The 12923-nt window shown below is 42.7% G+C and overlaps 1 protein-coding gene across 7 annotated transcripts in view; it reads left to right on the plus strand.

Annotated features, from left to right (window-relative positions):
* srcin1b (SRC kinase signaling inhibitor 1b) overlaps positions 1-12923 on the plus strand; it is a 124552-nt gene that overhangs the window by 24349 nt on the left and 87280 nt on the right. Inside the window, exon 1 of one of the 7 annotated variants that reach the window (XM_074618901.1) lies at positions 6781-8431. The exons of the other annotated variants lie outside the window; for them this stretch is intronic. The gene's annotated coding sequence lies outside the window, so the exon portion shown is untranslated. Of the gene's footprint in view, positions 1-6780; positions 8432-12923 lie in introns of those variants that run through there. 7 annotated transcript variants of the gene reach the window in all.

Genomic DNA, 12923 nt, shown 5'->3' on the forward strand with positions numbered 1-12923 from the left:
TCATGTGTCTCTGCATGCATCATGTGTCTCTATATGCATCATGTGTCTCTGCATGCATCATGTGTCTCTGCATGCATCATGTGTCACTGTATGCATCATGTGTCTCTGCATGCATCATGTGTCTCTGTATGCATCATGTGTCTCTGTATGCATCATGTGTCTCTGCATGCATCATGTGTCTCTGTATGCATCATGTGTCTCTGCATGCATCATGTGTCTCTGCATGCATCATGTGTCTCTGCATGCATCATGTGGTTGTATTTCTACATGTGCTGTGTGACAGCTCTGATCTCCCCCCGCTCTTTGTTATCTCATAAGCCGGCGTGACAGCTCTGACACGTGTCGTCTGAAAGCAAACATAACAAACGCAGCTCGACCGCGTTGATGACTAAATTACAGTGAGCAACGTTTTAACAAGCTACTCATTTGCTGATTATACAGAATGGTCCTTCTGAAACCCCGATCAGACTCTCAAATGAAAAGCTTCTGTCTGGTGGAATAATGGGGTAACTGGAATGAGGAGAGAGGGGGAGAGATGAGGAGGAAGTTATTGTGTTATTATAGTAGGGCTGGGAAATATAGAAAAAAGTTTGTTGATACAGATACATCGGGTTGTATGCTGTTGATTCCCTTAAACAATTCCCCCACTAGAAATGATTACTCTCTCATTCCAGTAGGAGGTCGACAGAAAAATAATCAATAAGTCATTTTTCAAACAAAAATACCAACCGTTCCATCATTACAGCTCCTTACTTCTGAGGATTTGATGCTTTGTCATTAGGTTTTGTACTTTTGGTTGGATATCACAAGCAATTTCATTATTCTATGTCACCTGTTTTACTCTTTATGACATTTTACACAACAAATGAATCATCAATGAATCAAGAAAAACAATCATCAGATAATGAAAATAATTAGATAGTTGGAGCAAAAATAGAGAAAATCTATTTAAATAAATAAATGTCAGTATAAATTAGTGCTGTCAGTCGATTCAAATATTTAATCACAAATTAATCTCACATGTTTGATCTGTTCAAAATGTACCTTAAAGGGAGATTTGTCAGTGTTTAATACTCTTATCAACATGGAAGTGGGCAAATATGCTGCTTTATGCAAATGTATGTATATATTTATTATTGTAAATCAATTAACAACACAAAACAATGACAGATATTGATCCAGAAACCCTCACAGGTACTGCATTTAGCATAAAACAATATGCTCCAATCATAACATGGCAAACTGCAGCCCAACAGGCAACAACAGCTGTCAGTGTGTCAGTGTGCTGACTTGACTATGACTTGCCCCAAACTGCATGTGATTATCATAAAGTGGGCATGTCTGTAAAGGGGAGACTCGTGGGTACCCATAGAACCCATTTACATTCACTGATCTAGAGGTCAGAGGTCAAGGGACCCCTTTGAAAATGGCCATGACGGTTTTTCCTCCAAAATTTAGCGTAAGTTTGGAGCGTTATTTAACCTCCTTCACAACAAGCTAGTATGACATGGTTGGTACCGATGAATTCATCAGGGTTTTTCTAGTTTCATATGATACCAGTATCTTCATTCTAGCTTTAAAACTGAGCCCACTACAACCTGACAAGTTGCATTAATGCATTAAAGAAATTAGTGGCGTTAAAACAAATCTGCATTAACACATTATTATCGCGTTAATTTTGACAGCCCTAGAATATTTTAAATACAATAATACGTCCATCCACTCACATCCCTCATTTTTGACCATTTGTATCAGCATTAAGTCTCCTGTTTTAAAAAGAGCAGCAGCAGCATGTGTGAGAGTCTGAGGTTGTAACTCGTAAAGAAGCAGATAGCAACGCCTCAGTTTACTACCGTTGTTTCTCTGAGTGTCTCTCTGTTTGTTCCAGTGGATGGCTTTCACTGAGCTCACATGCTTTATTAGATGGCGACGCTTCAGGTAATAAACCAAGTTTGTGGTGTTTTCCATCGTTGTTGTTGGCCTGCCGGACTTTAAGTAGGTTAAGAACAAACCGCAGACATCTTGTTAACTCTTCTTTACTGTTCAGGTGGTTGTTGCTTTCTCTGAGGGATCTCTCATCTCACCGTCTCTCAATCACTGGTAGAATGTAACTAAGTACATTTTTAAGTACAAAATTAGATTCACCATCTTTCCTCAATCGGTCCAGGCTTCTCCAGTAATTCAGCAAACACATGATCCACCAAAGAGCTTGTGTTAAAGTATTATTTTTACCGTGTGTCTCTGTAACGTGAATGAACGGAGAGGAAAAACTGTCCGGTGGCGAGAGTGACTTTCACCACTTCAACACAACACAGCTCTTTCTACAGTCACTGTGGTGTCTTCCTGATTTTAGCAGCTTTTCCCTCATCAATTCTCACTTAACTTCATCTGAATTTATTATCATTTTGTGGGTTTTTGTTTTGGAAACCTCTCGCCGTTGCTCGTGCTGCAGTACCACTCTCCGCCTGAACTGTAATGATGCACCAGTGGGGGCGCTGTTGTTGTGATATCTGGTTGCAAATATAAAGTTAATCAATGAAATCATATAAACTCAACTATAGGGGACATCAGGTTACTGCATACCATGTACATTTTTTAATTTAATGTATTTTTTAAATTTTAATTAATAAAAAAACAGTCCATGTTTTGCCATCTATTATTCCATTACTTTGCCTTATGGTTTAGGTTTTTACTGTGGTATCGTTTCAGTATCGGTGTCAAGATATTGACAGCTGTAGTTGCCTGTTGGGCTGCAGTTTACCATGTTATGATTGGAGCATATTGTTTTATGCTAAATGCAGTACCTGTGAGGGTTTCTGGACAATATCTGTCATTGTTTTGTGTTGTTAATTGATTTCCAATAATAAATATATACATACATTTGCATAAAGCAGCATATTTGCCCACTCCCATGTTGATACGAGTATTAAATACTTAATAAATCTCCCGTTAAGGTACATTTAGAACAGATAAAAATGTGCGATTAATCGCAATTAAATATTGGAATCGACTGACAGCCCCAGTTCATTTGTGTTAATCTTTAGAGGTTGAGTCGGACGCTCAAATAACAGTAAATATACCTGAGTAAATTAGATGTTGAACAGCTAATACAGATTTCACTGTAATGCACGGTTGAGTTATGGATCGCTGGAGTGAGTATTGACATGCCGACATGAATCATCTCATGTTGTGAGAGAAGAGGAGGAGGCAGATTTATGAGGAAGATAAATCTGCAGAGTGAGTGAGATGCCTATAATAAGAAAACACGATATAATCAGCAAACTGTTTTTTGTGATTGTAGTTTTCAGTCTCTTTCACTTGTCTTGCTTCATATCTTACGCACACACGCACACACGCACACACACACAGACACACACAGACACACACACACACACACACAAACACACACACCGGCTGTAGGATTTCATCTCGGTGCAGCTTTCCTCAGCAGCCTTGGAGACTGATTTCATTGGGATGACAAGTGTGCCGCTCCCTCCATATTTCTGCCACCCGGGCCCCTCGCCTGGATCCAAAGGCAGTCTGCAACAATATAGGCTGTTTTTCTTTTTTTATTTCTTCCTCTATCTCCGTCTACCCAATCTGATTTTCGCTGTGCTGAAAGTAGCATTTTCCTTCCTATCACAACATCTCTAATGCTTCCTTCCCCTCCTCTCTCTTCCCTCTCCATCCCTCTTCGTTCCTCTCCGTCCACTAAGCAGAAAATGGGTCCAGTTGCCGTTGCGGGCTATTATCTGTGAGAGCTATCTATCTTGATAATTGACTAGTGGGGGTAAATGTGACGGTGATCGGTGCGACGCTAATACATTCTGCCAATTTGACACGCTCATAATCCGCTGGGCTCGCGTTTTTCCACCCCGCAGCCATCGCGGCGGAGGCGAGAGGTTTGACGTGTCGGCCTATACTGTGTGTATCCGCGGTGCTACAGTGCTCCGAGTGTGTGGGTGGGGAAGAAACACTCGGTCTAAATTAGGAATCGGGAGCGTTTGAGTGGGCATGGAGGAAGAGGAAATTGGTCCAAACATGCACAGGCACGCGTTATAGAAACCGACGTGTACAGATGGATATAGCTGTCACAATGTGGACATGTAAGCCAAGCTGGAGGAAATAAACACATCTTAACATCACAACCAATTTGTTCTGTATGCTGCTGATTGCTCTTGCAGCGGTGAATCGCAGTGAAAGTGAATGACATGAATAGGAGGCATACTGTATATCCGGAGCACAAGAAGTGATGTCTGAGACTAATTCCATCTGGCATGACATCCTTATTTGGCACCAGGAACAAATAACATCCTGGTATATTTCTGAGAACACCTGAGGACATCAAAGGTGCTGTTTTTAGAGATTTTAAACTTTTGCTGCCTCACCAGCACAAAAACTATTTTGATAATTGATTAATTCTGTTTTTGTCACCGGTTCTTGAATATGTGAATATTTGCTGGGTTTTGTACTCTTTCATGACAGTAAATTAAATATCTTTGGATTTTGGACTCAGATAAAACAAGCAATTTGAAGATGTCAGCTTGGGCTGCGGAAAAATGTGATTTGACATTTCGCACTACTTTCTGACATTTTAGAAACCAAGTAATTGATATAAAATAATTGAAATAGAAAGTAATGGTTTGTTGCAGCCATAGAAATAGAATAGGAATAGAACAGACATTCTCATTCATATCAACGTAGCACGTTGCGGGCTAACTTCCGTATAAACTAAACCGACATACGTCAAGTTGCCGACTCACTGAGGTGAGGTTTTGCAGTAACGATTAAAATGAGCGGTGGATTAATAAGTCACGTTACGAAGCACAGAGAGCCAAAGTAAAATGAGTAAAACTTAACAACTTAAAGGGACTATTTGTAACTTTCAGAAATGTTTCTTAACAGCGACACATGTGGCCGTGAAATCAACGAAAGTCAGCGTCGGGCTCGCGCTTGCTCGCTTTAAATATACTTGAACGAGCATCGCTCAAAACAGTGAGGCGACACACGTCAGCTAAAAGCACAATATCACTCTATATTTCAGCTGCTTGGCAGTAATGTTAGCTGACCAGACGAAGGTCTCTCCATGAACATGATTTAGATCTGATCCTAGTGTTGGCTTTTCCTGCCTCAGCGCAGGCTGAGGTAATGGGGCTCTGCAGCGTGTCTCCCTGCTCTCTCCGCCCACAGCCAGAGAGAGCAGGGGAGACACCGGCGCCCGGTCGGTAACGAGACGATAACGTTTCTCTCTGCAGAGCCCCGTTATTTCACAAGACACGGGAAACCTCTGTTGGTCTGGAGGAGCTGCAGCAGTTATTTCTGCACAAACGTCCACTGAACATTCACTAGATATTCTCAGAGCTAAACTAACTCTTCTGCAGTGTGGAGTGAGCACACGTTCACGTCTAGAGGTGGAGCGAGCTGAGCTGTCTGAGTGAAGGCAGGCAGGCAGAGGAGGAGAGGCTCCGGCCACACGCGAACACGCATATGCGAGCGCGCATGTGTCCCGACCCGCTACATTTATACGCTTAAAAAGTTACAAACAGTCCCTTTAATGCTTCATCCACACACTAGTCACAGCGGAGGAAAACACAGTGCTGTCGCCAGATGAGTCACGACTTTGCTCGGTTAATTTTTCTGTACCCAGCGTAGCATTAAAGCGTGGTGGAATTAACCAGCTAGGTAGCTAACTACAGAGTGGACCGCTGGCTAGTTAGCTAGCTTTAGCACTACACTGGTTACAGAAAATGAGCTGTTGTCGCTATCGAGTGACAACTTTGTTGTCTGAGTAGCTAACGGTTCAAAGAATATGTAGATCAGTTTGATAACACATTTACTTTGTAAACCTGTTTAAATTTCTATCCAATCTCTCCGGCTGGTAGCAGTCTACGAACAGAGAAGGTAAATGAAACAACGCTTAAAGGACAATAGTCTCTGCCAACGCAGCAACAGACGCGTCGTTTAGCGGTAGGAAACACACAGACATCGTAGCTTCAGAAAGAGAGACGAGACTTTTGGGTGTGTCGTCTTTCTAATTACGTATTTTCACAGTCTGATACTTCAAACTGCGTCTTTCTTGACGTGCAAAATGATCTTTTAAATTGACAAACATCACATGTGTGTTTCCTTCACCGTCGCCTCTCTATTGGCGATGTACACCTCGGTGCTAAGAGTCGCTCTCGGCCACATTCATTTTGTCAAATTAGCTCTCAGAGTAACAAAGGTTGGAGACACCTGCTTTGGGCCATATTGTGTATCTCTCACAACCTTGGCAGATAAAACCACAAATTATAGACAGTAAAGCATCGCTGTGGAACAATATCTTTTTGTGATTTAGGTGAACTAACCCTGTTAACACTGAAGAACAGCAGTTTGAATACATTATAAGATAACAAGCACATCATGAACGCTCTGATGTCAGGAGTGTAGAGAATCAGTCTCCTCAAACATGCAGCACACAGCCTGTGTTAATGTATTGCCAGACATTTCCAGATGGAATAAAGGATAGTCTGAGTCACTAACAACATTTGCATAGCGCATCTTAAAGTGTTGCCAGAAATGAAACTTCAAATGCATCTGAAGCCTTTTGCACAAACAAGCCTGACTCAAGACTCGGGCTGTATTCAAAACCAGTATACAGTACGTACTGCGTACTGCGTTTCTCAGTAGTTATGAAACAGTTAAAGCAAAATGGTGCTCTGTGAGCGTCACTGCCCGGCTGGCGAGGTAGCGACCTCACTTTACCTTGTGATTGACAGGTCGCTACCACGGCGTTGTCCGGTCTGGGAGTTGTCCGTGATTGCGTCTTATAACTTTAACCCTTTCACAGTGTGTTTTCAATTCATGAAAGTAACATTGTAACATTTTGGTCGCCTGAATGAAACTCGTGAGCTCGTGTTTGCAACACGGGAAGTCGTGTACACGATATGCTTGGCATTCAAGTTGTTAAGTCGTGAGAACACCGCTGCTAAGCAACGGCAATATTAACGTTACTGTCGGCGCCTAGAAGCCACTGAAGCTAACGATTTAGCAAGCCAGCAAGCGGGTAATATAATGCAGGAAATGCAAAGGCATAATGACAGAGGAGGAAGACGAGGTCGTTGGGAATATCAACGCTTTCCTCAGACATATTATAAAGTTACGAAGAATTACCATTTCTGACAACGTCAACAAACACGTCACAACTCGTGAACTCGGAGCTTTCAGAAACTTTCCACTTACGACGTCGTGAATACCACAAGTTCGGTTGTACTTAGCTCCTCCCTCTCGTGTCATTTCTGGACGCCAAAAAAACAAGATTGCGACAGCCGGGTCTGAAATTAGCACCCGCCAAATGCGGGTAAATTGTTGGGGGTGGCGATAAAAACGTCAGGCCACCCGCCACTTTGGCAGACAGGTAAAACACTAGTGATGGGAATAGAGAAGCATTAATCAGTTAAAAAAGATTAATTATTAAAATCCCTATCTCTAATCCAGGAGTTTGCTTGTTCTACCCCGTGTTAGCATGGGTTTACTCCGGGTACTCAGGTTTCCCCCACACAGTCCAAAGACATGCAGGTTAATTGTTGACTCTAAATTGCCCGTAGGTGTGAATGTGAGTGTGAATGGTTGTCTGTCTCTATGTGTCAGCCCTGTGATAGTGTGGCAACCTGTCCAGGGTGAACCCCGCGACCCCAAATGGGATAAGCGGTTACAGATAATGACTGAATGAATGAATCCCTAATCCAGGTATTTTCGGCGGACTGGATATTTTGCTTTTGTCTGCATACTACATGCTTCATTTTGTACAGTATGCAGTTTCGGATCCAGCCACTGTGTCAACGCCAGAATGACACCGGGGTATTATCGCATCCCAAGTGCTTGTATAAACAATAAACATGCATGTCTAAATAGCGCAGCTGGTGTGATGGTGTAATCACACCGAGGAGTCACTGCGACACAAAACGAGCGCGGCCGCGGCGGCGTTGTAAAGACCTTTAGTGGAGGGAAAAAAGAAGGGTGATAGAGTTGTGGCAGTCATTAAGGGCAAGACTGCTCTCTGCTATTCTGGCTTATCTACTGCAAGGTGGAGGCATGGGGAGGGTAATTCTGCTCGGGGCTCATGTGCAAAGCCGAGATACAGAACAAGAGGGAAGTGGAGGGAGAGAGGGAGAGATAGAGCTGGTTCATTTGCAGCTCGTCCCCGTAGACTGTGGAAAGGATTATACTCACAGAGAGAGAGAGAGAGAGAGAGAGGGAGGAAGAGAGGGAGGGAGATGCTCAGGCTCTGTCTTAGCACACACTGAGTACCCTGCCTCCAATCTTCTACACTGCACTGTGCACTCTCAACAGCACTGAGCTCTCTCACACACATGTGCAGACACAAACACTCCAGTGCCATGTAGAATCTCGGCCAGAGGGGGACACCAACCTGCACAGGACCACGAGCCAGGTACGCTCCATCCATCCCTTCATTCATTCCTTTCTGCTCACGTTATGCAGCAGCAGATTTTTTTTTGGCGGTTGTCGCTGTGTAGTGATCCAGCCACTCACTCTCTGCAGAAGACTCTTGCAGGCTGCATGCACCAAGCTTATCCGGCTTCTTTTGCATAGCCCCAAGAGAACCAAAAAAAAAAAGATAGCAGAGAGGGAGAGGAGCCAGAGAGGAGAGGAGAGGAGAGAGGGGGGGATGAAAGGACAGAGAAGACAAAAGCCAAACTAAGCAGTGTTTTCTCATTTGGGCAAAGAAAAGTATGCGGCGGGCAGCCAGCTAACCTGGGTTGACCTTCACGTGGACAGAAGTAAAAGGAGTAGTTGGAGTATTCAACAGTATGTGGGACACTGTCCACTACGAGCTCTTTATCAAAACCTGTGATTAAAAGGAACATTTAACCCCCCCTACCTCCAACTCTTAATATCTTCCAGGTCTGGGATGATACACCTATCTCCCAATTCAATACTATCACGATACTCGGGTGCTGATTCGATCAGTATTGCGATTCTACAATTTATTGCGATTTTTGTTTTTTAACACTAGACCATGGAGAAAAGTTGAATCTAGCACTTCTATGACTTTTACTTTGAAAATATCTAAATTAATACAGTAAAAATGTTTGATTTTCAGCATGTACAGTACGTAGTCAGAGATGTCCTGAAGTCAAATATATCAGGATCATTGTCAGGAATTATTTTTTACATTTTTTCCAGCAACCCAAAAATCAAAGAATAAAGACATTTACCTCACAAGTTTCTTTTTAATTTATAAGGGACATGTAATATTTTATACTTCTGGTAAATATAATCCAATCAATCTTATTTCCATATATGTATTTTGTATATACAGTTCCCTTTGTTAACACCTTATTTTGAAAACCAGACGTAGTCACATGTGTCTACTTCCTCTAACTTCTCCAAGGTGGTCTCTAGCTCTCCCGTCAGCTCCGTTCTCTTTATCCATCCATGGTCAGCTCCATCGGGGCCGTTTCAATGCAGAGAACAGAAATGTCAGTATCTGGGTGCGTCGTAGCGTCGGCCCGTTTGACCACGGAGATGAGAGTGACGGCCGGCTCAACCACAATGTTACAGCGATACAACAACGTTTCCTGTCCGTGACAGAGTTAGCATGTAGCTTTAGCTCTGCTCTGTCTAGCTCTGCTTTTCCTGTCAATGTGTGAAACCCAAAGTGTTTCCATCCTTTACTGGATGTGTAGTGTTTACCACGCTGGATTTAACATGTGAGGGTGCAGGTCGTATCCACGAGGACCCTCCAACGTTTTCTATTTTCTAGTTTTGGCTCGCCGCGGTTTGTTTTGGTGACGGATACGGAACGGATATGACGTCATGTTACTCAGACTACAACAATAAAATTTCCTTCTACCTCTGCAAAGACTCAAATGAAGCAAATATATCAATTCTGGCATTAAAAAAATCGTTTTTTTCCCCCACTCCTTTTCAACAGTATGTGGGACACTGTGCCCAAAGACTTCTTTATCAAATCCTGTACTTAAAAAAGTCACATTTAGCCCCCTTCCCTATAACTCTTAATACCTTCTCCCTCTCCTGGGCCATATTAATAATCATATGTGCTGAACATGCTCAGGAAACTTGCTGCAATTCCTTGAAATTCAAATGGACTTGCAAGCTGATTTATTCCTTCTTGTGAAATTCATTTGCATTTGTCCCAGAGTCGGCGTGCAGGTGGAAATGAGTCTGGTCTGTGATGGTAACACATCTGAGAGAATGAGTGTTTCTTTTTGAGGTGTGTCTAGTTTGTACACCAAAACCTCCACTGACTCCCGATCAATTTCAAGCTTTTTGAAGTGGATGTACCACTCTGGTTATTTATTTTTTTCATTCTGGGAGATCTAGTGACTCTGAATCTGGGGCTCTGAATTCACTTTGATGCTGGTTTGATATCAGTTTATACATCTCCAGACTGCGGGGGCCAAGCTTCCTCCTTTCTGGAATATGTTGGGGATGAAGTTGTGCTGGCCTGGAGAGGAAAAAGGAAAAGCAGCTCCGAATGAAGTTTTAATATGAGTCATTGCTGACGTTTTCCTTCTGATTTCTTTGATCTGGCTCCTACCAAAGAGTCGGGGCTGTCTGACACACACACGGCTTCAAGATGAGAAACAGATCCTAGTGTTCTGATAGAGCCTCTAAAACAACCGCATGTTACTCTGTGTTGGGTGTTTATTACGCAAGTCTTTATGATTAAATCACCGCCCTAGTTACCATCACAGTCCTGCCAACAATCTGTTGTGTAATTATTTTCAAAACTGTCAAATATCGTAATGATAATGGCTCCTGTATGAATGTGGATTGGCAGAACACCATAAAGAGTTGTTAGTCTGTCCGTCAGGGGGAACTGGTTTGTTTGTTGACAAACACATAAACCTGCAGTTGCTAAGAAACCATCCGTACAGCATCACTACGTTTATATGGAACAAAATGCTAACTCCATACATCTATTGGCAGAAATATAATATAATATAATATAACAAGTATGTTTTCTTTAGTGTATAACAACCTGAAAATAAGAATCATGTTTTCGTTAGCTTAGAATGAGCCGTTTATATCTACATAGGGAGTCCGCCATGTTTCTACAGTAGCCCAGAACGGACAAACCAAACACTGTTCACTCTTCCTGCTTGGCCCAGAGTAAATAATGGCTCCCGTTGCTGCCGCTCAAAACCAACAATGAATGTATCTATTAACAAGTGCTGTGTGTGTATGAAAGCCTGGTAGATCTTCTTCCTCAGAGCTCCATTGTTGTCCAAAAACACATCAATGAGCGTCACTGTGTCACTGAGAGACATGTTCCTTCATCACCATGAACTCACACACTGTAGTTTATTTAGACTCAATCACACACACACCGTCCTGCTGACACTCATACTCACTAGAGCACCACATGTGGATTAATCGGCCGCTGAACGTAGTCCCCAGCAAATGCACCATTTCCCTCCTGTTTGAGTAACATTTGATAAAAAATACAGTGAAGTTACTGAGCCTTTTTAAAAATGAAAGTATATATTGGAGAGCTGCTTTTTTATATTTTTGCCTTCAGGAGGAGCCGGTGTATGGATTGACAGACGGACTAATACGTTGTTGGTTTTGGTCCTTTCAGGGGATTTATTGACAATAAGAAAAATATAGAATAACAGCAGCCTTATGCTGAAAATATAAAGGCGAACGCAGTTTACGCTCAGTTAACACTCATCCCTCAGTATGACTCCCTGTGGGTCACATTAACCGAGCACCCAGACACTAGGAGTGTAACGGTACACTAAAGTCACCGTCGGTTCATATCCTGGTTTACGAGTCACGGTTCGGTTCATATCCCGGTTTAGGAGTCACGGTTCGGTTCATATCCCGGTTTAAGAGTCACGGTTTGGTTCATATCCCGGTTTAGGATTCACGGTTCGGTTCATATCCCGGTTTAGGAGTCACGGTTCGGTTCATATCCCGGTTTAGGAGTCCTGGTTTAGTTCATATCCCGGTTTAGGAGTCACGGTTTGGTTCATATCCCGGTTTAGGAGTCACGGTTCGGTTCATATCCCGGTTTAAGAGTCACGGTTTGGTTCATATCCCGGTTTAGGAGTCACGGTTCGGTTCATATCCCGGTTTAGGAGTCCTGGTTTAATTCATATCCCGGTTTAGGAGTCACGGTTTGGTTCATATCCCGGTTTAGGAGTCACGGTTCGGTTCATATCCCGGTTTAGGAGTCCTGGTTTAGTTCATATCCCGGTTTAGGAGTCACGGTTTAGTTCATATCCCGGTTTAGGAGTCACGGTTTGGTTCATATCCCGGTTTAGGAGTCACGGTTCGGTTCATATCCCGGTTTAGGAGTCACGGTTCGGTTCATATCCCGGTTTAGGAGTCCTGGTTCGGTACAGCAGAAAGAGAGCATAAGGGTACGTTTCTTTTCATTTATTTAGAACAGACAGTAGAACAAGTGTCAAAGACAGACACAATCCTCCTGCTGGGGACTGAAGCAGCTTTTTGCCTTCTGGCAACTTTGATAAACTATTTACATTATAAAAAATAAAGAACATTTCAAACACTTGTGTATTACACTGTAGGAACAAACACTTTCCCAAAAGGCAACAGCTCACAGGAGGCTATGAAACTGAAAAGCATCTGAAGTTAAAAATACCAAAATACATAGAATAATAAAAAATAAAACTCGTGCATCAGGAGGAGAGTTTCAGTTAGTTCCACCGTGGCTGAATTTAAACATTCATCATCCCAGTGATCGTCACATCGAGATGATGACGTTGAATATGAGTTAGCCTGTTGGATGTGTTTTTATTCATATACCCAACAACAATGGAGCCGTTACACCGTGCTCGTCTTCTACACAACTCTCTCTCCGGTGCTTTTGTAGCTGACCAGAAACCCGCCGACGGGTCTTCCTTCTCCGGCGTTTCATTTGCGCTCGC

Source organism: Sebastes fasciatus, chromosome 20 (assembly GCF_043250625.1).
Source record: "Sebastes fasciatus isolate fSebFas1 chromosome 20, fSebFas1.pri, whole genome shotgun sequence".
NCBI lineage: Eukaryota > Metazoa > Chordata > Actinopteri > Perciformes > Sebastidae > Sebastes > Sebastes fasciatus.